We start from the raw sequence: 25,855 nt of genomic DNA, 5'->3' as shown, positions 1-25,855 counted from the left end.
ATGGTATTAGGTGTAGACAAAGGTTCTCAAGGTGTTCCTTCACGGCTCCGCAAGGAGAACCGCCGTCGAATAATTCAAGAATGTCCACAGGATTCTTTCGAGTCCGACTAAAGCAAACGTTCATCATTTGCTCTTCAAATCTTGCTAATGGCTCAAACGACCCAGTTCCTTCGGGTTGCCCTGGCGAAAAAAGGATTCTACCTTTGAAGGGAAACGTAGATTCCAGACACAGAAGCACCTACGCTTAATGACTCTGCATATTTGACTCCGTCCTGCGCTTTGATCCCTCTCAGAGTTCGACGTTTAAATTCCGGAAGCCAGGAAATTATAAACAGAGCCGAGACTCGGCAACCGCGAAGGAAACAAACCGGCTCGGATAAATGAATCGCCTGGAAACGACAATTCCGCCCCTGTAATCGCGAACTCCTTTCGCAGGCGGAAATCGAGCTCCGGAGACAAACACTTGCAGAGAGAAAAGAGTATTATGCATCCTCCGTCCTCTTCTTATCTTCCAGATCAAGATGGTTAATCCACTGAACACAGTACCATAAGAATGATTATCAAAGCCTAATTACAGGGTCGTATATGATTCATAATTACACGGCGGGTCTTTGTGCAAAATAAAAATTGCGTCCAGTAATTGCAAGACACAGGAATCATGCTGGAATGCATTCATGTACTTTAACTGTACTAAGTTATAAACAATGGTTGATACCCTCAAATGGTTTTAATCTCTCTCCTGTTTTAAATAGCACCCGCCAGTTTCTGTCGTAAACGCGTAAAATCCACAGTATACAGTGACTTCACTATAGTACATGTAATTCTACATGTAAATATAAGTCGGAAAAAAGGAATAACAATTTTTCGTTCGACGCCTCGTTTTCGAGAAAACCGATTTTGAAAATGCAGCAAATACGCATGTTATTAGCTAGGAATCGTCTGATGCGTCTGACCATGGCCAACCAATTCTACTTCCTGCATATGTATACTAAAGCACGCGAAACCGAGAGGATCTTTAAACTCGATTTTCTCGAAAACCAGGCGTCAAACGAAAAAATGTTATTCCATTTTTTCGACTTAGTTTTATATGTAGAATCATCCCCTGCTCGGTAGTACTACCCGTCCGACCACATCCCGTATATGTCGCTAAGGCCTGGACGATATACGTCGTAGAATTATCCCCACTACAGCGGGGTATACCCCGTGAGTCCTCAGACGCCAATATGTATGTTTCCTGGACGATACACGACGCTGGCAAGACCCGTGTGACATATATCGAGAAGTCATTGTACTAGTAATATAGTAAAAAATATCAAGTATTTACCAAAAGAAATCCGGCAATTTTCATACGTACTTGCGAGATTTAAAATTTTTGTTTCTACCCGGTAAATGGAACAACCCCTTCCGTAAAGAATAAATAGATAAATGAGCCGAGAAAAGTCTCGAAATGTAAAGAAGGAGTAAGTTTACGATTTTCGAAGGTGCCAAAATACTCGAAATCAGCCGGTATAGCGATTAAACAGGGAATCAGGGAGGTATAGCGATTCAACTGGCATGAAGTAGAATGTAGTCCGAAGTTCCCGACACCCCTTAAAGCTCGCAGGGATGGGAAAAGACGAGAGTCGAACCGCAATCAGCGAAACAAGCCTGGCCGACGAGTCTGCCGTGCAAATGCACTCAACGAAGCGGCGACAATTCGTCAGAAAACAAACGCGGCCTGGCCGGGGATGAAAGGACGTTCGCCATTTTCCGCTCTCGCGCACTTTCTTTCTCCATCCCTCTCTCTCTCTCTCTCTCTCACCCTCGCTCACACTTTCTTTTTTCTTTCTATTTTTTCCGAGCAACTTCCCCGGTAAGCGTTTCCCTTCAATAATTTACACGCGGTCGGTCGTTGTTTGCCGCAATCTCTCCGGCCGTGTAACAATAGTGTAAAACCGACCGCGAGAAATTCAAGTCTGTCTCCTTTCGTTCCGCGTTGCTTGCGCGCCGACGCCCCGGAACAACCCGAGAGCATCCCGTGATGTATCCTCGGACGTCTCGTCTCGTGGAAACGTCCCCCTTCCCCCTTCCCTCCCCACAACCCCGCCAACCGTCGCACAAAAGGCCAAGGCGATTTTCACGTGACTTACCTCCGACTTGAAATAATAGCGACGAGAATCGGTGACCGGATGCTGCGAGGGAGCCTCAATTTTATACGACCGTGCCTCCGAATATTCTGCGTCACATATCTTCAGGAAATTGTGAATATATTTTCTCTGTGTGTTTCTTGCAGGGTTTTGTAAAATGTATCGCAATATTTCGCGGTCCTGCGGCTTTGATTTAAGCCCTCGAACGTCGAAAAACTCCTGCGGGAATACATTCTAAAATTGACTCAGACGATCCTCTTCAAATCGACTCAATATCGTGCGAGTTTTGTGAATGTTCCGACATGATTCGGTATTACCAGTTCAATCTAAGTACCCTTATCGTAAAGTGCGATCTTTTCTCCTTAATATAAGCCCTCGAATGTCCAAAAATTCCTACAGGGACATATTCTAAAATTGACTCAAAGTAACCCCTTAAATTCCACCATGTTCCGAGATACCGATAAAAATTTCTCGATTTTTCCACATGTTTTCGAATCTTCCCAGAACAATTCCGTATTATTTTAGAAATTTTGACCACCGCACTTCGAACTAATCAACGAAGCACAATTGTCTTGGAAATGGAATTTCATTCTGCGTGGCACCGAGCTGGCATGCAACAAAAGTCAACACTGCACGATCGGAGCTCTTTATTTATCAGGAAATAATTTTCGACAAACACGGGCTGTTTATCATTGCGGCATTTTAACATCGCCATTCTGCCGGGCTGCGAAGCTTTTCGGTATTCAGATTGACAAGCGCAGCTGCACGGTTTCCTGTATGAAAGCTGCCGATACGGTAGTGGAACGAAACGAAACGAAACGAAACGATTTACTCTAAGTTTTTCTATTTTACTCCTTTTGCGCAAATAACGCCGTTTCCGGTAAACGAGATCAACCACTAAAGAACCCATTCGTTCGTTGAATGTCTCCCTTTTTCCCCTGGCTCCTCTCTCTCTCCCTCTCTGTCCTCCGTTCTCTCTTCTTTCGCGAATCGATATAATTCCAAATCCAGGGTCGAATCGTGTCCCGGCGATATTATACATTTATAACGAGCCTCCGCGGTTTTTTAATTATTTCTTCGGCTCGCTTGCTCGCTCGCTCGTTCGTTCGCTCGTTCGCAACGCTGTTGGAATTTCATCGCGGAAGATTGGAGAGCCAGAGCCATAGATCAGCCGGAAATTTATTCGCCAACTTTGTACCGTTTAATCGGAAGACGCTTTTAAATACTTGATACGTTTTCATCTATGCGGAAAACCATTGGAAAACGCGACGAGATTCCTTCTCCACAGGAGCCTTTCGAAAATAAATTCATATAATATGAACAGAAACTAGGGCGACTTTCTTTTTATTCCATTTAAGATTTATTCGGATCTTTATTTATTTAGCTTTCAACCACCGAGCGATAAAATGTATATTTACGCTCTTCGCGTTACCTTCGGCAATTAAGCTGTATCGAAGTCTGTCGTTGACTCTCTGAAAATCGAGAACACCGTTTTTTGGTTTCCAAAGTTTCAGTGCTTGTAGGAATTAAAAGTGTGCGGAATTTTTTTGCATAAAAATGCGAAGTTCGATTATTGACGAGCAATTTCCACTTTGAAATAGTCACGCAACAACTTTTCCACACTGTTACAATTCGTCACGATTTCCTAAACACGCTCACAATATTTACCTTAGTAGATCAACCCTTACCACCCCTAGAATCAAAAGATTGGAATGATCTCAAAATATATTCCATCCCCTAATCTAAAAAATTCGCAGCACCGTCACAATTCACCACAACCCACTCACAATGTTTCTCTCCAAAAAGAAAAGAAAATCACCCAAAACATTGTCCATCCCCTAATCTAAAAAAACTCCTAGCACAGTACCTCATCACTTATCACATACCAGTCTGGCCACCTGAAAAACTGAACGAAAACCACTCAAAACACTTCCACGGTTAGCAACCCCAAAAAGTTCACAGTTCTCACCCCTGCAAGCAGGCACCCTCGATTTAAGAATAGGCTTTCACGGGTCCGCCGGGGGTTGTCGACAAGTGTAAACAGAATCAGAAACATCCCTTTCTCCCGGCACCCCTTCCCCTAGCCGAGACTCGCCCCAATAATCGTCCGATCATACACCTTACAACTTTTCTACCCATTTTTCCGTGGCCGTCGTTTCGAACGGTGGGGGCAGCCAGTCTGGGGGTTGGGAGCGGGGGTTGGGGTGGGGGCAGTCGGTCGCACGGCAGCACCAGTAGCACCAGCAACCCGGCAGTTGTTCGGGGCTGTTTCGGCGCGTCAGTGCGCCGGGAGCGCTTCACGGGGCAGGACGCGCGTGCTCACGTACTCCTCGTAGACTGTACGTTGTTCGGCCGCACGTGACCCGTTCCATTGGCCAGGTGTGTGCTCGCGAGACCCGCTAGCCACCCTCTGGGAACGATTTCTACCCCCGCGGAATCTCGGTTCGTCGCAGTGTACGTAATCCACCGCGCCGGAAAAGGAAGAGGACGTCGTCGAAAGCGACGACCTCGAGCAGAGCCGAGACGAGACGAGGCGAGCTGAGGCCGAGAGATCTCTGCTGCCCTCCCTGGACCCTGCACCACGTTCCACAGAGTCCTGGCCGGAGCAGAAAGGACTGCTTTCACGGTGAGCCGACTCTCTTTCTAAGCTATGCTACTTTACAACAGAGCCTCGGACTCGCCGAGACACGTGACGGACGCCGCGCGTGCTTTCACTCTTTGCGATGCTTTCTGTAATTGGATGGGACTTTTTGAAGGGTTGCTTTTGCTTTTTGGATTCTCTAGGAGGGCCGGATTGTCGAGGGTGTCTCGTGTAAGACGGATTTTCGGTTTCGATTATGTTGGTTGACGATTTTCGGGTTGTTTTGGTAATGACGTGGGTTGGGGTTTGTTTTTACAATGATGGAGGATTATTGGGAAATGTTCATGTAGGCAGATTTTGTTGTGCAATGGGGATTTCATCATTTGATGTGTAGAACGGATTATGTAGAGGTTATTGAGGATTGTAGAGTGTTCGGGAAATTATTGTTGTGATTGATGTTGATTGAATATTTGTTGGAGGAGAATTTAGAAATGTTTGGATTGCGGTCGGAGAAGGTAGACTTTGTTTTGGGATGAGGGTTTTCTGATTTAGTCTGTCGAGTGGACTTTGTTGGGCTGGTTAAGGATTAGTGTTCGATGTTATGTGGTTGGGGGATTATTTAGAAATGTTTGGGTAATGTTTGAGAGAAGGGTTTTATGACTTGGCCTGTCGAGTGGACTTTGTTGGGCTGATTGAGAATTAGGGGATGTTTGTGAAATGATTCTAGTGGTGTTCGATTTTATATGGTTCCAAGGAAATTCGTAATAGAAATATTTGAAGAATGGACAGGCAGAAATATTTAAAAATGGATAAGAGACCCTATATGAACAGTTAGTTAGATGTATGAGCTGTAAAGAAAAGTGGAATACTCTATATGCATTTGTTTTTAATGCCAAGGCAATGCGACTCGATGTTCCTATTTACTTTGATAAGAACAAACACGAGAGTACGAATGTTCTTCTCTAGAAAATCCTCAATAGAATACCCACTATGCTCGCATATTTACACAGTACGTTCTTAAGATTATGCATTATAAATACTTTTCAATGTCCAAGAAATTTTCCTCTTATTACTAAACCAAGAATATTATCTTCTCTCTGGAGATTTCAGTCGAGCAAGAATCTCATTAAATTATTGTATAAAAATAAAGTCCGCTTACTATTACCCGGCTTTATTTTACGAGTAAGATAACTCCACTCAGGGAACGTTGTTGACGAGCAATAAATGAAATAAGTCTAAGACCTTATTTGCTAAGATAACAATGCAAAGGCCAAGGTACAGTAACCTTTCATAGTTTGCATACCACGCCGGTAGCATCGAAGGGGTATAACGTATTATAATATTATAACAATATTCTGATGAATACGTGCCGACAACAATGGAATACCAGACTGTTATCTACTATCTCAAATTTTAGAACAAACATTAATCTCACACAGTCTAATTTATAACATCCAATAGCAACAAATATTTCCTCAAAGGTCGCAAACTATATCCCACGAGAACTACAAAATAAAAAATCATTCAGAATTATACGCAATAATCATACTATTATCCGTTAGTAGGATCATCAAAACGAATTCTCCTAACAATGATAAAGCCGAAAATTGAATATGCAATCTAATATCACGGGCATAAACGTGCGCGATGGTAGAGCAACGTCATTTCATAATTCCACGGCACGCTTCCTCCGTCAAAAACCCTAATTTATTAATTTTAATTGTAATCATCGGCCGAACAATTGTTGCAGCCCAATTGGACGGGGCTCGGGCTACGGGAGCGCGCGCGGGCCTGTTAATTGTACAATTATTTTCTCCGAACGTCAATGAGCGAGCTGTAATTATCGGCGTGGCTGACGACGCCGGTGATTATTAATCCCATTAGCGTTGCTGTCAGTCACATGCACACACACGCGCTAGGGGGGTGAGAGAGAGACGGAGAGAATTTTTCGAATTCGTTTGTTTTATCGATGATCGATCCTCTGAGCGACGGGGGCAACGATATTAAGCCTCGTTTCGCACGCGAGATCGCCATCCAGCTCGGACGTAACGTCTCATTCCGAGAAACCGAGCGTTGTCGCTAATTTTCCGTTCTCTCGTCGATCATCCTCAAATACCCGCGTCCCGTCGAGAAAGGGGGATCCTTATCTCGGGGCTCGAGCGGGAAAAAAGCCGCGAAACTCGAAAGCGAAACCATTACGTCTCCCCGGGCGACACGAACGCTTTATTACCCCTTTTTCTTAACCCCCCTATCGCCATATCTCTTCGTGCCTCGATCGTGACAATTTTCCCCCAACGAATAACGCGTGACGCCTCGGCGACGGTTAATATTTTCCTGGAACGGTCTCCCTGCCACCTTCCAACACCCCGTTTCCCTCATATTTTTTATTCTGTTTTCCCATTTGTAATAGCTGCGTCGCAGATTTTCGGAAAAGACGTCTGCTTCTTTTATTTCGGGCTTGGTTTGATTTTGACGAAATTGACTTAGCATTCTCCATGTAAAAACAAGTCCAAAAAGGTGAGTAACATTTTTGAGTTTGACGCCTCGTTTTCGAGAAAATCGGGACCGAAAATGCAGCCAATGCGCGCGTTATTGGACAGAAAGCGCAGGACGTGTCTGGTCATCACCGGCCAATTCTACTGCCTATTGTTACTTGGTTCCCAGTGCCTTGTAACGAGGAAAATTTTCCTGTGACTCGGTAAAATATAAATCAAATTTCCTGAGGGTTCTGCAACTTATCGTAGAGACCTCGAATAGGGGTAGAAAGGGGAGGAAAAATTGATACGGAAATCCATAAATTATTTTTGTCAAGGGTAAAGCTTTTTCGATAGCGAAAATTGGGTATTGTTTTCGCGTTAATGGGAGGTCGCTATCAAGGAAAACCAAACAACCCTTGTCACCCTCTCGATATTCCCGGGGCATTCGGGGTTCACCTTCGTCGCAGCAACCCTCCTCGTGCCGCGTCCCGACGCGTTTAATTCGGCAATTTAGCAACGGCGGCGTCGATCGCTGCGCCGTTACAGCGTCGTTCCGTTTTAATGGCCCTCCACCTGTTGGCGGGGCGACGGCCGCTTCGAAAGTCACGTCATTCGCGATTCACCGGACCGGTTTTTCACCTTTAAACAACGGTGGGGACACTGTCCATCGAGAGACAGAGTCCGGCCGAAATTCGCAGGAAATTCAACACGGCCGTATCGAGAGGAGAGAGAACTAATCTTTCAACTTTTCAAATATTCCGGCGCCCCCTCGGGGAAAATTGGCCTGAAAAATTCCTTTGTTCGTCGATCGGCGCTAGAAATTTTTATGAGCGCCAATTTGCCCCGAAATAAATATGAACGGGAGGGATCAAAATTTATCTCGGGATCATTTGATGGCAGAGGATAGGAGGGGTGTTTGAATAAAAGGATTAAATCGGTAAACGGGAGAAAGATGATAATGGTTTTGGAAATTGTTCTCGCAATGCACGGTGGATTATGTTGTCTAGAAATGATTTAGTGAAATCAGCTTCATTATCGGCAGACGGATTTTATGCGCTCATGAGAGAAACGAGTGCGATTTAAAACAGTCGAAACATTAACCCTTTGCGGACTGAGCGCTCTCCACCGTTTCGTTCCAGCAGGTCCGCGCTGGATTCGCAAGTGCGTGCCAGCCGGTGCGTACCAGCCAGTCCGCACAGATTTCACCAGTCACTTATTCGCTTGGTAGCGTTTACTTTGGAAAACATTTATGACCTTACTAACGTAACGTACTTATGAATTAGTAGATATATAAAATAAAATTGTAAAATTTTTTAAACATTATTTTTTATTGTTTACAGCTTATAATTAACCATTGTATGATACCGTTTAAAGCATTCTCCGACATGCAAACCCGGTTTTCTGTCGCAGGTTTCGCATATATACGAAGTTTCTTTTCTACCACCTGGAACTTTTCGGTTAGAACAAACTGCACAATCCTTGTGTTTATGTTGGGGATGCAGTGTGATTATATGCAATTTTCCATCTAGTCGCTGTTCCTTGTCGCTGGATGATGGTCCACGTTTTGCTGTTATACGAAAGTCCCCCACAAGATCAAGCAACAGTTTTTCTCTGAATTGTTGAGACATATTCGTGTGAAACTTGATACAGGACGCGGCAGAACACAAAGCGATGTCCAGCAACGCTCGACATACGATGCGGCAGAACACAAAGCGATGTCGAGCCACACTCGACATAAGACGCGTCAAAACGAAAAGCGATGTCGAGTCACACTCGACATAGGACGTGTCAGAGCGAAAAGCGATGTCGAGTCACACTCGACATAGGACCGCAAAGGGTTAAACGAATTTAAAACTTTCAACATACTATTTCCAACGCATTAAGATTGTCAAAGAAAGTGTCACGTCCCGTGGGTTAGTCGTCAATGACGATTAACCGTCAATTCAAATTTTTCAATGATGTTACGCGGGCAACATGAATAAATGAAATGTAACCATTTCAAGAAAGAAAGGCCACTGTTTGTTACAATAAATGCAGAAAATTTGTATTTTGCATAAAGATCTGCAGTGTATTAATCACACATCACAAAGAACGTACTGGAACGTACATCAAAGCTGAAATAACACACGCACACACACACACACACACACACACACACACACACCAAAGCAATTAAAACACCAATCCACCGAAGCAGTTAAAATCCATTTGCCTCGCCCCATAAACAAAAAGAGCAACAAGACACAGAATTTACTTTCTGTCCAACAACTTCCGAGAACAGCAAGCGTTTACGAAAACGCAAATTTTACAGGTCTATTTGCAAAGTTCGCGAAGTAATAAAATCCCCAGTCCCCGTTCGGAAAGAGGTCCGGGAGGGAACCCGGTGGAAAATAAAAATCGACTGCGGCGGTTAAAAACAGGAAGAAAGTACCCGGACGGAAGTTTGGTGCTCGAACGAACGAACGAACGGATAAACTGCGTGCAAATTTCTATATTTCGTGTACAGAGCGTCCTCTCCCCCCCCCCCCCTCAGAAACGGAAGAAGCAAAAGCAGGTTCTTGCTGCGAGAGGAGCGTTTAATTGGCCGACGAGAGCGCAACATTTATTTAGCTTCGTAATTTCAGAGCGGGGCGGCGCACTGGTACCTCGCGCAGAGCCATCGACAAACAATTTCTTTTGCCGGCTCCTCCGAAATTTCCGAATCGCATTGACCCAAAAACAGGGGTTTGGTGCTCGTTTGATCGCCTTTTCACCCCCTCCCTCCCCTTGCCGGAGAGACCAACCGCCTGCCACGTTCCGCTCGAACAGGGTGCGTGCAAACATTTTTCCCGACGTTGTTTGCTCTGTCCGGCTCGGCTTGCTAGGCTCGAACTGCGCGCGACCTAAATATTAATGTTCGAGGTTATTAGTCACCGTTGCTCGGTTGTTTACCGACAGCTCGTTAAACGCTCGTCACGTTCTCCGAGGCTTCCGGTAAACCTCCTTCGCCGTTCGTTTCGTTTCGTTTCGTTTCGTTTCATTCTGTTCGTTCTTTCGCTGATAACACGCCACCCGTAGTTTGTTATCATTCCTGGACACAGAGACGGGACTCTGTTTCGTTCCGTCGTGGACACGTCGCGTGAGAACCTGGCCAACTGGCTGCTTAAAAGTCGGACACCTTCGTTGAAACTGCGCCCGGCAACCGTGTCTCTTCATTATCCGAATTAATGAGGGGACACGACGCTGCCGAAGAAACTGACTTCCGAAATAATGGAGAGCCACTCTGTCATTTCGCCCGAAGATGTTTGAGTCATATTTTGCTTCACGAACCCTGGATTTCTATAAGAGAGGGATTGAAAATTTGCAGGAAAGATGGCCTTGACAGTGATGGGGATTATATAATAAATTAAGAAATAAAAACTTGAATTTACTACAAAGTTTGTTTTAGAGTTCAAAATAATTGATTACTTATGGGTCCCCCTAATAAATCTTTAGCATCACTGGTCGATGTTTCTTGATGTTTCTATGGTGCTAGACTGCAGATTTTTATGCGAAATAAGAATTGTCTGCACGAAAGCAATTGTTCCAATCGGTTTTTACTGTTCGGAATTTGATCTAGTCATTTCGCACTCGGAAAAGCAACGAATTAATTTTGCACATGTAATGGTTCAGCATTTATTTAAATTTTTGTAGGAATTTTGAAGAATCCCCCGGTTGCGTGGACGGCAAAATTGTGTCCAGCCATTTTGCTTCTAGCGTTGCTCTATTGCTTCGTAGCAGAAACGATACAGCGATAATAATTAGAAAGTAACGGGTGTTGTGCCTTGAGAAACACGGGTAGATTCCGGGCGGAACACGAAGCTGAGAAAAATAACAAGAGCACCGGCGCTCGAATCCCCTCTTTCCCGGAATTTTACAAGACGTTCGTTTTTTTGCCGTTCGAAGGAATTAGCTACTTCGCAACTCGGATCGCCCTTTAATACCAAATTAAATTTTAAAGGCCGCCCGAGCAAATTTCCCACGGGCGAACTTTCACCCTCCCGGTAAGTATCTCTCTACGTCCGGACAAAGCGTAATCTGTTATAAGCGCGATAATTTCCGTGTGTACCTTGTGTGGGACTGATGATCGAAACTGGAAATTCAATCGTTGTTACATGTACCGATAAAATGTCGACATTGTTAGCTGTTCGTTCTGTTCGCTCAAAAGAAACTAAATTTTTCAGATATAGACGTCGCCAAGTTCAGATGTCTGTAAAATTGTTAAAAATTTTTTTTTCGGATGCAATCTCCCATGAATTTGAAGATTGAACCTTCCTCTTTACTACGAGTACTTAAAATTTAACGTACGATTTCTTTTTAGCTGTTTTATCTACATTTGGACCCGTTTCCATCGTGTTCAGGCGAGTCTTAAAATTATTGTAGAATTGGGAGTAGATCTTTAAAGTTCGATAAAACGACTTTGAAAAATCGAGCATCTTCAAAGTTTCATTGCGAAGAGGAAGCTTCGATCTTTACACCCCTTGTAGATTTACTCACGAAGAAAATTTTTTACGGATTCCACAGGCGTTTGAATTTGTGACATTTTCGAGAAATGTTTTTCCCACGTGTCTTCAGTTTCCCATTTACTGTATCATGCAGACACATTTTAGGAGAAAGTGAATGATACAATATGAAAGCAGAGGCTTCAAGCTTTAAAATCAGCCGAATTTTCTAACGAAATTATCAAAATTTGAATATCTAGAATTTTTTGAAAAGCACAAACCTAGCGTGCCCAATACTTTCTGGAGCTACTGTGCCTGTATCGATCGAAATCTTCAATAGTCTGGCTCAGTATAATATCGCGGGGGATTGAAACAAACGCGAGTATGATAGCAAATCCTCAAAATACTCGTAGCACGGTCGAAACTGATAATAGGAAGTTTGCGTTCCGCGGGACGGTCCATTCTAATCGGCGCGGACAATTGTAACGACTTTGGGTAGCTCCTCGCGGATTCAATTCCCGGGGCGGCTTTCGTCGGGCATTATGAGAGATCTCGTAATAACAGAAAGCGATTTTAATCGAAATCGAGCCGCATTCGTGGCTGCGGATGCGGCGGTGAGTCCAGGGCCTCTCGGCGGCCGGCGCGAAATTAATCACCTTCACCGCTACTCAATTTCCGTGGGAAAACGCGCGGTGGTGGTCCGCGGAATTGAACTGTCTTGCCGTTCTTCCGCTAAATCAATTCGTTATCGCGATAGCAAATTGTTGCACAGTTGACAAAATTAATCTCCAATCCGCGCCCGTTCGCGACCCTTGCAAATAAATTTCGAACAGGCACTCTCTCGAATTATACCGGGCCGACTGTTCGTCGCCGGATAAATAATACTTCCGACTTATGGTTGACAGACCAGAGACCTCCTCTTCGAAATTTCGAACCTGTCCGCGCAATACGTCGACCGGCAACGTATTTTATCACAGATTTTGGTTTATGATTGAATTTTATCAGAAATATCACAATTTCTCTCGGGAATCGCCAATTTATTTGTCTGCTCGCTCTTCACTTTTTTTCTGTCGATACTAAAGCTTTCTGGAAAGTAATGATCGTAAAAAATGTTCGATACAGGTCATTGTGCTTGCAGAAATAAATGGAAAGAAGGGGAGTGTTTATTCTTGAAGAATTATTCGTACTGGTCGGATAAATAATTGTGTTGAATGGGAATTGGTTAATTTTCATGATTTAGCTTTTGTTCTCTCTGACATAGCTAATGCTTTAAAACAATATACATTTTCTTGACTTTGCAAACACTGTATCTCCAAAGTTCGAAGAGTTAGCACAACACTGTAAGCTTTACTTAAAGAAAGAGATGCTTCCTGCAGGTATGGTTGCATGGTTGCGTTTCACATTCATGTATTCCCGCATGAAACGTTAAAACTCTCCAGAATTTTCCGGCAAAGTATTTCATACGGGGAAAGAGAAAAATCGTTCGTCAAAGAAAAAAATGGTTACGTCGCATGCTTTGTTTAAAAAATTCTTCCGAAAGTCGAGAGAGGTTTCGCGACGATGTGTGAGCGGAGCTGCATCGGTGTGGGCGGAGCATCGGGGGTTGAAGTTCGCTTTAATCGCACTTTGTGCAACTCTGATCGTTAGGTCCCGAAGATCATCGCGGGATCCTCGGAGCGTGCGACTGTTTCTTTTTCTTCGGGCGATTCGTTCGGGTCCTTTTCTTGCGCGTTACGGAAAAAGTTTGGCGGAGACGGGGAAACTTTGCCCCGTGATACATGGCTCCTATAATTGGAAGATGTTTGTTCCGCTATGATCGTTTGAGATTATCCGTCGCGGAAAGAGCATTATTCATCGAGCAAACCGAAATCCCTTAAATTGAAGGCCCTAGTAAAAAAATCAACCAAGTCTATTCCCTCGAAAAATTCTTTTAATTCAAATTTTATCTTCATGAAAGAATATTTCTTTAATCTCGATTTATTTCGCCCTCAATTGCACAATGTATATAACAAGGGATGCTGTTTTCCATTACCGAGTGCATGCTTATAACCGGAATTAATTCGATAATTTTTCATTAGTCCGGGCATTGAATCCTCTAAAAAATAAACTCCACCGTGGATTTTTACTTTAATAAGCTGCCGCTGGAATCCGCTTAATAAGATACATATTTCGTGGGACCTGCACGGTTCCCTTTTTTTTTTGTCTGAACTGCCTTTACAAAATACAAGATTATGCTGAAACCGCAAACGATAAAAAATAAGCTGCCAGGTATATCCCTGGCGCCCCGGCGTCTCTGGAAAATGTTAATTTCATAAAGAATGAAAAACCGTGGCTGTAATCGGGCGGAACGGGCTTCTTAATTTCAACATTGCTGTTTCCATAAATTGCCACGCCACCGAATTAACCTAATTCTATGTTCACGCCGTTTGAGAAATAATCAGCGCGCGAGAATTAAACTCCCTTCTTAATTTCGACGTGTCTGGCACGGGAACCTAATCCAGTTTTAATGTTTCGCGCTGTTTCTGACGTAAAACATTACCCGGGGTGTACGTAAATTATGTTGCGCTTCGCCTCGGTGCACAAAAGTTCGCTGGAAGAGAATTTTCTGCGATCCGACAGAGATTTATATTAATTATTTTTCCATTCATTCATGCTACGCGATGTTTGGAAGCGCTGTCTTTGATGTTAGAACGATTTTGGGAAGAAATTGTGAAGGACTAGGATCGTAATTCCAAAAATTACAACCAAGACTTCCGATGATTCCCTGAGTCATATTCGAGCATTAAAAAAATTGTTTTAAAAATATTAATAAAATATCGACGGCAAAAATGTAATAAACAGTGTACTAGGGGGGAAAAATCCTGTGTGAAAACGGAAAAATCAAATAAAATGAAGACGGTAATAGGGGAAATTCAGTGGAAAGCTAGGGAAAAATGGGTTGGCCTCCGGGGTGGGGGATCCAGGAAAAATCTACGGGAAAAAGGGGTTCAGTATAGGGATGAATATAGGGAGAATCAAGATAAAAGGGGAGACAAGTCCTAAGGAAAAAAAGGGGGGGCCCGTGTTGACAGACTGATTTCTCTACTGTATCAGGAAAACGCGAAGGGAAAAATATAGGGAAAAGAAAATTGTCTAGAGAATGTGTATGGAAAATGAAGATAGAAATGTGTCATGACTTTCCAGGGAAATAGGGAGAAAGTGAACAGGCTATGTCTGTTGTAAAATATGAGCTACACATTCGGGGGAAAACAGCAGTATAAAACGTATAGAAATTATGAACTGTTTCGCTGCCAGGGGGGAATGTCTCATTATCGGGGAATTGCAGAGGAATCTTGGCCTGGTTTGAGCCATCGCATCGCCTCCAGTTTAATTGGTGTCCCACGATACCACGAATTCATCGACTCAACAAACTTAGCGAGAACAATACCGGGGTAGGTCCTCGACGTTCAGGGCACACCGCGAGCAATCCCATTATCGTTCCCCAAGAATTAACGATCGAAACGTCCTCGGAGACCTTATCAATACCTGTCAAATTACTGCGGGAAAAGAGAGTGGAGAGTCCAGAGGGACGACGAGATGAGAGAGCGGCCGGAAAGAACCGGGCAGAAGTCACGGAACCAGGAAGTACAAAGGATGGAAGGAAGACAGGCCTGGGGTGGAACGATGAAATAGGAGTGTGCTGAGATGAAGAAGAAGAAGAAGAAGAAGAAGAAGGGATAGGTGGTGGGAGTTCTTAGGGATGGGATGGAAAACGAAGGCAATTGGTCGATTCGGTCGTGTAACTAACTCGGCCTACCGGTCACGTAGAATCAGACAAGATTCATTGAAAATCTGTAGCTGTGCCGAGGATAATACAAAATTCTAGTCTCCTTCCGGGGTAATTGAATCCTGGTGCGCGGCCACCTTCCGCCCCCGTCGTCTCCCAGCTGCTCTCTCGTGTGTCCCATTCAGCGGACCGAGACGCGCGAAACACACACACACACACACACACACAACGGCTTTTCCAGTTTATTTTCCATCCGCCTTGCTTTACGATAAGACAGAAGCAATATCTTGCTACAGGTGGCTGAATGTACGTACCTCTCATTCACGGCCACTCGTGTTTCCCGCCTCACCCGGCCCCCAACATTCCCTCTTCTCTTCTGCGGACCGGGAGGCGTCCGGACGCCGCAACTCGCGCGAAATTTCTCTCGTCGTGCACGCGTTACACGTAGCTGTGGTTCGTGTACTGCCTCGGGAATCGGAGATACGACGTAGCAGGAAGGAGCCGCGTCTAGTTTATACGTGTAGACGGGGGTCTCTCGATCCCTTTCCGAGCACCGGGGAGTCTTCGATGTATCTAATTGGATTCCGGGAACAATAGAAATGAATTGCAGCCATCCGGCGCATTAAGCTCGCGCGCTGCGCTGCTCGGCGTTTCGTCGCGCTCGCCCAGATGCGTTCCTTAATTCTCAGAGATGTGGGGTCGGGAGGAAGGGGAGGGGGGGGGGGACCTTTTAATCGCGATTCCCGACAGAAATAAGATTCGACCGGGCGTCGATGTGACGCATGCAAAGCAGTTGAAACTGACGTTGGACATCGGGGTTTATTACGCGCGCATTTGTACGGGAGCTCGTTTAATGGATGCCCGCGGAACATCGAACGAGCTACGGACGTTGTTTTCTTCCGTCGCGGTGTTTTTGCGCCGTAAACGTCGTCACGTTGCCGTTTACAGCATCAGTTTACATTTCGGGGGTGGGAAACGGGCGGCTAGAACGACCGGCAGAACGGAGCCAGAGACGGGCTGTGTTTTGAAGTAGCACCGGTCGCTTGTTCTCACTACGACTCTCTCTCTCTCTCTCTCTGTCTCTCTCCGCTGCTTTGTCTCCCGCATTTTTTGTGTCGCTGTCGGCTGGAGGATGCAATACGCGGCCGGAAGTTTATGTCGTTGCACGGCGAACGACACACGCGGTGGGACATTGAAAGCTCGGCCCGTTTTATTGATGTTTGCTCGCATACGAAATTTTCGTGTAACTCGCGACGAGGATCGAGGTCCCGGAACGGTTCTCCTTTACGAGGGCGACTCGTCGGACGTGTTTATGGAAATCGTCCGCGCAGCTACCTCGTTCTGTAAAACGGCGCGCGCCGAACGGTTTACCGGCGAACTAATTAATAAACATTCCGAATGCGGAACAACCGGCGGACTCCGTGCGTTAGTTCCTTCTCTCTGAAAAATGCAGGAGGCAAGGACAGCTGTCCGACCAGCACCCGGGAAATTTTGTTTAAACGAGCCGGGGCCGGGCCCGGGCCGGGTTGCGCTCAGCTTCCGTAATCTGCATATCGGGTGTATTAATTAGTCCATGTATGTACGTGCGCGCCAGTGATAAATAAAACGCGCGAGCGTAATCGCGATAACTCCGCGCGCTCTCGTGGAGGCTCCTCGTTTCGCTATGCCGCTCTGTTATTGCGATCGTCCTTAGCCGCGCGCGCTCGGAATATCGTTTCTCCTTTCCCCCCACCCCTGCCCACTAGATTTTTCCATCTGTTTATTCGGGGCCCGATCGAAACGACGAATCGCTTCGCAATAGGTTTGAACGTTTCATTAAGCAGGCGACGCGACGCCGGTATTTGTAACGCGGTATCGCGCAGATATATTCTAATTAAAAAGTAATCCGGTCGAACGCGCGTGATCAATTTCGCGCGGCTGCGACGGCTACGTGCGCGAATATCATCGCCCAACAATCTGGTATTTATGAAAACTTGCCCATTCGGTCGACTGTCTGTTTTCGCTGTCCGCAAACGGCGCCGTGGTGGTCGGACGCCTTCAATTTTGATCCGGCTCGCTCGCTGTTATTCATTATGAAAAAGTCCGCGCAAACATCGCCGGCCGCGGCACGCGCGCGGCGAAATATCATTCTCCACTGTTCGTATCTCCAGCGAATTATTGTAGTCGGGCATACCACAATTGGGCCGTGGACAGTCGTAATTTTATCGAAATTGATACAGACATAAATAAATGTTTAATCGCGTTTTCTTGTTACGCGGTCTGCTTTACTGCGAGCGCCGCGAGATCGTTCGATAAATTGAATTAAGGCCAACCTTTTAATGGGTTTAATTAAATGTTGCGTATAATATTAGTACCAAGCCGAATGTTGCATTTACTCGGCCTGGTCGTGTGCGTTCCTTTCGTTTATTCTGTGTTGCTCAGTATATTAATTAAATACAATGGATACGTTTATATTATCCTCTCCGTCCGGAATCGAGAAATTCACAGAAGATTATTGCAGAAATTGATATTTGTTTGCGAGATACGAGTCCACGATATTCATATACGAAAAATAAGTGAGATATTGCGTAGTCGTCGATGGTGGCAGTGATAGCGTGATTGATTGTCAATCCGGGAACCAGGGTTCGAATCCCCACAACCTGTGTTTCGATTTTCTTCGAGTTTTTCCCATTTATAATATTTCCAATTTATAATTTATATTAACACTCTTGAAGTTTGGTGTGAAAAAAATGTGTTTGGGATATGAGCTTTCACAAGGTTGGAAAATTTGACGATGAAGTGGGAACATCGGAAAACCGGCGAATTCAGTATGTGTTTCGAGCACAGGAAAAATCTCGACAGCACTTAAAAAAATGCTTTCAAATTTGGGATTTGAGATAGGAGAGGGGCATAACAGCCCTTAGAGACCGTCGAAGAAGCTCTCCAAAAGAAGGTGAAAATACATCAAGAATGATGTACAACATTTGGAAAGCCAAGAAGTGTCGTACAAAATTGTGAGAAACAGTAAAAATCTCAAATTAAAAAATGTATAATGTGGAAAATCAGGAAACTTCATAGAAAACGAGGGAAAAATTGAGGAAAATGAAAAAATTGGAGTGAAGAAAATTGTCTAAGAAAAAAATAATGATTCACATAAAAATGCTAACAAACTGTGCAGAATATAATGAGAAAAATCTTTGTGGGAAACCCTGGAAGCAAAGAAGGTGGGGAAAATGTAAGACGAAAGGAAGTACTGGTCCTTCCGACCTACAAAAAGTAGAGAATATTGAATCTACAAAATAAAACGTGCGTCAGACAAAAATATGTTCCTTCTGTTAAAGAATCATCTTGTCCGTCATCGTGAGCGTATAACAGACCCCGTCGCATTCTTTCAAATTTCCCCGGCGATGTCCTCTTCAGTTTCCCGGTTTTCGAATTCGCCGCTCGTCAAAGTTGCTCCCAAAGGAAAATATGGTTAAAGGTTGACGTGCCTTCCTCGTTCCGGTGGCATCACGCAGCGGCAGCAGCCAGAGCAGCATCCTCGACGTGAGCGGCGTCGTTTCGACGCGAACTGTTTTACATTTTTACGCTCCGTGATTCGTAATGCGTACGTAATAATTTCACTCTGACCCGCTTTGATGTTGCCTTCTAGCGCGCGCGCGCGCTCGCACGCACACATACATACACGCTGGGGACCGTCGGCGAATATGTGTGTCACGAGCCTGCAGTCGTCATTGAAAAATTTGTCGGGCGCAAAGTGAGACACGATTTTGACGAGCTGCAATTTTCGAGAGCGGATGCTTCTCCTCCTCCGCTTCTCTGATTAACCGCACTCGAACCCCACGCACAAACGTTTTTGTCTTCCACTCCCGTGTTCGGGTTCGGGGTCGGGTTTCGAGGATAAGTGGCGCTTTCGAGTTACGCGCTCGACCGAAAGCTTTCGGGTAATCGAATTTCGTCGGCCAGGAACTCGGGTGTCGGAAGCTCGGTCGGCTCTCGTCTCGAGGCTGCAATACCGCCTGTCGTGCCACGGTAATCTATCTAAAAATGTCCCGTCGGCATTAACGCTTTGCACTCGACGCGCCCTCCTACCATCCACCGTCAACTCGAACGCACTTATCCATCTATCAACTCGATGCAGATTTTATTAATTAACCAATTTGCATAATTAGCGTACACGTTACAACACCACCACCCGAGCGTGCATGCACACGCAATTTCATACTTAACGGTACGTATAATTTTTCATCATTTTCTTCATTCTTTCTCACGATGCAGACGGATTAATGTAACGTATCATATTCCGCGGATAATATCCTCGGGTTTTAACTATTAATCGAGCAGGCCGACCGCTATTTTCTTAACGATCTTGTCTCGAAGGGAAATGGCGCGTCCCCTCGCGACGCTTTTAAAAAAGTCCTGAAAACCGACTGGCAGAGCTTTCCGTCTCTTTTATTCGTTCTGGCCGTTTCCCCTGGCTTGGGTTGGCGTCTCTTCGCGTCGACCTCATTAAATTTATTATTTCCCGACATCAGTCGCAAATATCTCCTAATTTTCCGGGGTGGATCGTCTCGTTACACGAGGAATTTATAAAATCCTCTATCGGCCGTAATGAGAGGGCGTGTTTTCGCTTCGGGGGGTAACGCGCTCTAATTACGCACGGACACGGTCGCATGGTATCGCATCCTTGAGAATGGTCGCGCGGTCGGTACTCACGGAATGAGTTATTCGCCTTATCTCTCAGTTCCCATCGCAGCAAATTGGCGCGCTGCGCTAATTCCTTCTCCGCGTGGATTCGACGAGGATTTTCTTCGGCGAACGTGTTCGGTCACGGAGGACGCCTCGTTGATGCGATAAACGCCGGACAAAAAGAGTCCGTGCACTGTTGGAGTTCAGATGCAGTTATGGTTGCAGTTAAACTTCCGCCGATGCGCGTTATTAAATGACTGGGAACAGCGACGAGCCAGTGGCTGCTGCATACCTAACAGTGAAATTTCGCTGCGAACATAAACCACCCAGGTTGCAGACAGAGGGTTAAAAAATGGCTAGAAACTTGGATAGAAATATTCTCGTTGCTTTGATAAAGTATTTTGAAATCGAAAACAAATTTTGTAGGAAATTCAGGTTTTCATTTCTTAATATATTATATGATCTCCATCATTATCAAGGACAGTTTGCCATCTTTCCTGCAAATTTTCAATCCCCCTCTTATAGAAATTCAGAGTGTCTGAAGCAAAATATGACTCAAGGTGCCTCCTTACATCTTCTACAGAAGTGAATGCTTCATTTCTTAAATAATGCTCCACAGATCTGGAAAGATGATAGTCAGCGGGAACAATGGTGAGTACGGGGTGGGTAAAGGCAAAACAAATTCTTTGCAAATAATTGATTAGCTATGGGTAGCCCTAATAATATGAAATAGCCGCGTTTAGTGCTCCGTAAACCCAACGTTAATTCGTCGAAGAAATGTTCGGTTATGAAACTTTCGGGGCGAGTGTTCGGTAAGCGAACCGCAATTCTATTTCCGGTGGTGGCCGCGGAAGTTAAATTTCAATCTCGGTGGAGCCTGCTCGTCGTTAGACGGCAGACGGCAATTTCAGTCACGCGGGAAACAAACGCGGCGGATTTTCGGGCGAGTTTCTGCTCGCGAGACCGGGCCTAGGACTTGTTCGCGGGTAATTGGCGACCGGTTAGGCGATCGGGTTGACTTTGAAACGTTCGGCGAACGTTAACGGAATGCGGACCACTGTGAGCCCGGGGCGCGCCGCCACGCTCTCCGGAACTTCGCAATTTCTATCCTGTCCCGGCGACGTGACACACCCGAGGGACTTTGATTCTTCGTCAAACTTTAAATCCCCGGTCTGGCCGCAGCGCGACTCGCTCGTCGGAACAATTCGATGTCCCTTCGAGGATATAATATTTTCAGAGCAACCGGGCCCACTACGCCGGAGTGCTTAAATCCTTAAATTTTATTTCGAGCGAACGCCGCGCTTCCGAATCGAGTTCGGTGCACCCCGACATCTTTCCCGTCTCCTCCCGTTTATCTCGAGCGTCTCTCGGACGCGATCGATTTATGCGACAGGAAATTTATATTTTCATTCGAAAACAAACCTCGCTCCGCGAACCCTCTTCCAGATATGACGACACCGGTGCGCTTGTTTTATCGGTTACAATGATCGCAGCTGGAAAACGGAAGATGGAAACCGGAGTGATACATTGTTCGCTGGTTTATCGTTCCCGCGAACACCGATGTTTCAAACGGAGAGAATTGAGTTTGCTGTTTGACGGCGCTTGATTGACGCCGCCGTTTGCTAATCGTTGTCCCTAATTACCGGGGAGTTGCGTGCTGCCCCGCACCGTTTGTCCGAAACGTATTTTAATCACGATTCTTTTGCGCACAGTATACGATAACGATGGAGCGTTATTATGTCCGAGCCAGAAATCAAAATGGCCGCTGCTCGTCATTATGGCGAACCATTGCACCGTGAACAATTTGTGCGAAGAATTTCTGGATGATTATTTTCATGAAAAACGTGTCGATGGTGATGCAACGCGGAAGAGGAGCACACGAAGAATAATAATCACTGTTTATTATTATTATGTCTCGTAGTAATGATACGACCTGGAAATTATTATTAGCCCATCCGCGCACAGTAGAAATTATTTGTGTCGCTTTGAGGAAGCAGCGGCCAAATAGATATTTCTTCCTAGGTAATGTAAAAGTTTATTAACCCTTTACGGTCGTATTAAGTTTATCGGGATAATATAAGATCGGTATGGTTCTTTGCCGTGGTGGCTCAGAGCAGACATACGACTGGAACGCGGGATCAATGCGTAGATAAAAATATAAATAAAAATTGTTGTAAGTGGGATTGAAATTTGTATTCCAGTATTTTTTGTAAACTTTTAGAACACAGTCTACAAGTGACTATACACACGGTGGTACACGGGCGCACGTGCTTTCACAATACGACAACAATATTTTCTCTCGTAATTGAACAAGCTGTACAAGATGAAGCACTTATGGAATTTACTAATTGATACGTTCGACAGACATCTGATAAAATTCGAGCCTCACAGTCATCGGATCTAAGGATCGGTCATCGGATCGGATAGTTAAGTGTCCAGGATTACACGTGTCCCGCTTGGTCCTGGACGCCGATTGCCAATCACTGCTGCGTAATTGTTGGTCTCGGCAGCGTTAGCAGTCGATTAGAAAGTAAAAAGTGGGTCGTCTGGGTTAGTGAACAAGAGGGGGTGGGGGGAGGGCACGTTCCCGCGGATGTGTAAGCAATAAAATGAACGCTATTTGTTCGACGGGCGAGTTTTACGAGCGAACGGTCCGCATTCAGTGGCGGGCGACGTCGGCGAAGTGGCCCGTATAAAAGGAGGCAGGAAAGCCGTGAACCGCCAAGTGGCGTCCACTAAAGTGGACCGCGTGAAAAGCGCCTTATTGTCGCGCTCGGTCCTTTGCCAGAGCTCCCTCTCTCTCTCTCTCTCTCTCTCTCTCTCTCTCTCTCTCTCTCTCTCTTTTTCTTTCTAACTCTTTCTCTCCTCAGCACTTCCTATCGCGATCGACGCCGTCCGACAAAGTCGTGCTTTCACGGAAAGAGATACCGGGGGCCGACAGCGACGAAGAAAGAAACAAGAAAATCGTCGCACCACCCATTTCGCCATCCTCGATTCGACGTCTAGTTTTCGGCCGCGAGGCCCGCGCACAGAGAATTCAGACGTCCCGGTTCGCCGACGCCTTTTCCGCTCGCGATGCAATCTTTGAAAAGCGTGTGCAAGCTCCGCGCGGAGAACCTCTCGCCGGTTGATAGAAATACTTTCTGCTCCGCGCGGCCCCGTTTCCGTCGTTTGTTTAAACGGATCCACGTGAACATCAATCCGAAAAGAATTTGATATCTTGCCGGCCTGCGGCGAGATTGCTTTAAGCTACCCCGGCTCAGATCCACTGGCAACGACGGCGGAAAGTTGTAATTGCGTTGCGGATCTTTATGCAGATTCTCCGGTTTTGTCGGATATTTTGTTGAAATTGAAATGGGAGAACGGGGGGAGATCGGAGAAAATCTTTTTGGTTGGATTCCTGGCGGCGGGAGGAACGCATAAATTGCATAAATTGTTGCTAATATGCTCAGTTTTTGTATTTATTAAAAATCATTTTTCAACCGTCCATAGGCAGCCTGGCTCCTTCATGTGCGGGCTGAAAATTCACTCAGCACTTCTTTTCTTCCAATATTTGTTATTCCCCACGAATGCTTTAAACACATATTCAATTTATATTATATATTAAGACGGGGACGTCCATACTCATTCCACAATTTTTTTAGATTTTTTGAAAGCTCGGAACGGTAAAGAAAATTAGTCGTGGACAGGTTCCCCATTTCTCATAATATTTCACAAAAGCAAAATTCTCTTTTTTCTCTAAGAATTGTATTGTAATAGGTATCTAGACAGATGCGGGACATAATTGTTAGAAAAATGGTTTTCTTTTGTTATAGACTCTTTTGGAAGTATCAATGGAACGTTTCAACGATCGAATTCCCCTTTCCAAGAAGCTCGATATCCGTAGACCGTTAATTACAATCCGGAAATTATCGCGAAGAAAGGTGCGCGAAATTCGCGAAGAATAAATCGCCGGTGGCCGGTGGTGCGCGGGGGCGTTAACGCGCAAGGAACAAAAGGGATTAACAGGTTCTTCTGTTTGTCTGTTTGTCGGCCAGGTCTCCGCGTTAATTACAAGAAAGCGAGTCGTTACTTTTGCATCAGCGCCGGTGGGTACGAAGGCGAGGCTGCGCTCTCTCTCTCTTTCTATCTCCCACTCTCTCTCTCTCGCGGATATTTTTCTTCTTTTCCGGTCCGCCGATAGATTCAGCGACGTCTCGTTGCCTTTTCGGTTCTCCTCTAACGGTAATTAAATGCAACGCGGTGTACGGCGAACACACGACGGGAGAAAAAATAGTCGACGGAGGTTCGCTATGAAAAGACGGAGGGAGCAGCGTGCAAAAAAGTATCGGGAGCAGCTAATTAAGTTGTTAATTGCGTCGGTGAGAGGTAGAGGGGAGGGACCAGGGGTATGTAAATCGGTATGCAAACCGTGGCGCGCGTGACCGGGGAAGAAGACGCGAAAACGAAACTCGCAGCTCGGCTCGCGGAGCGCGAGCGTCGGCGCGGCAGGTGATAAATAGCGAAAACACGATAAGGGGGCAACGAAAACAAGCGGGGAAGCTTTGCAATTAAAATTCAGTAACTCGCTTAGTGAAGTACAACTCGGCCGATTGTAGTCGTCCCCGTTAAATACAATCAAGCGGTGGCCCGGTGGCCGGGCGGGAACGCCACTACCGAGCTACAAATCACTTTGCAATCGGCTTCGGGAACTAGGAATGGAAATACAAAGGGGCCGCACCCCCCTCCTCCTCCTCCCTGTTAAAAAACGTAAATTGAAACCGTATATTTCCTCCCACTCTCCCCCTCTTAGCGTGTTCGCGACGTTTCGTTTTTTACCGAATGCGTTCGACTTTGAAAGCTCTCCGACCGTGGTTTTGTCGTCGCACTGTCTGACGTGCATTATTGACCGGTTCTACTTGCTCGCCTCTCTTGACACAACGTTTCAGATTCATGTTCCACCACGTCGCGTGATGTTCTCAGTCCAGTGGTCGCCAATGCGCGCTCCGTTAATGGTATTTCGTTTCCATTCTACTACCCTATTCAGCCGAGGCTCCCCTTTTGTTTGTTGTTTCGTCGGAGACGGCGTCGCGCCCTTATCGCCACGGCGACGTTCTTCTGTTTTCTTATCTTTAGGGGACAAACACGGCTCCGTTGCACCGAAAATAGGGCTCTTATCGCGGCGCACTTCGTGGCCGTGCAGATTTTTCTTCCGCGCGTTTTTGTTTAACAATGGCGAGCCTCCCGGCCATCAATTCTATCGCGTGGCTAATGACCAGGCATATTTGCTAATTGCCTACTCAAATCATTGGGAATAATGCTTGGAAGATTCGTGAAACATTGATATTCTGAAAAATTCTTCTCTTTGGATTCTATTTGTATGGTCCTCGACTTTGTAAGTAGTATAGATAGAGCCATAGTCAGACTTTATTGATAGAATCAGACATATGACTCGTAAAAGGCGTTCCTTCATTTTTATTTTAAACTTTATATGTTTCACATTGTTTCTGTTCTTTTGAGAATGAAGTCTGCAAGTAGAACGAGCGAATACGTAGTCAGACGTCGATGTTGATGTACACGGACGTCTTTAAAGTTTTTACATATGACCTCTCCTGAAATACGAAATTCTTAATTCCAGCATTAATTTATGCATTTAACCAATAAATGTCTCGGTGTTCGAGACAACCAATTAAATAATAACGAACGATATGCGAACGACGCCGAAATTTAATAATTATCCGGTCGTGTGATATATCGGTAGTAACATTTCTGACATAAATTAAACATAAAGGGCGCTG

General features: G+C 45.4%; 1 protein-coding gene across 2 annotated transcripts in view; it reads left to right on the top strand.

Annotated features, from left to right (window-relative positions):
- The first annotated feature begins 4,392 nt into the window (after positions 1 to 4,392).
- LOC143354385 (disintegrin and metalloproteinase domain-containing protein 10) overlaps positions 4,393 to 25,855 on the top strand; it is a 233,678-nt gene continuing 212,215 nt past the window's right edge. For both annotated transcript variants that reach the window (XM_076788428.1, XM_076788427.1), the window contains exon 1: positions 4,393 to 4,752. The gene's annotated coding sequence lies outside the window, so the exon portion shown is untranslated. The remainder of the gene's footprint in view (positions 4,753 to 25,855) is intronic.

Source organism: Halictus rubicundus, chromosome 5, assembly GCF_050948215.1.
Source record: "Halictus rubicundus isolate RS-2024b chromosome 5, iyHalRubi1_principal, whole genome shotgun sequence".
Lineage (NCBI taxonomy): Eukaryota > Metazoa > Arthropoda > Insecta > Hymenoptera > Halictidae > Halictus > Halictus rubicundus.
The sequence above is the reverse complement of the archived record's forward strand: the minus strand, read 5'-3'. Positions and strand labels throughout refer to the sequence as shown.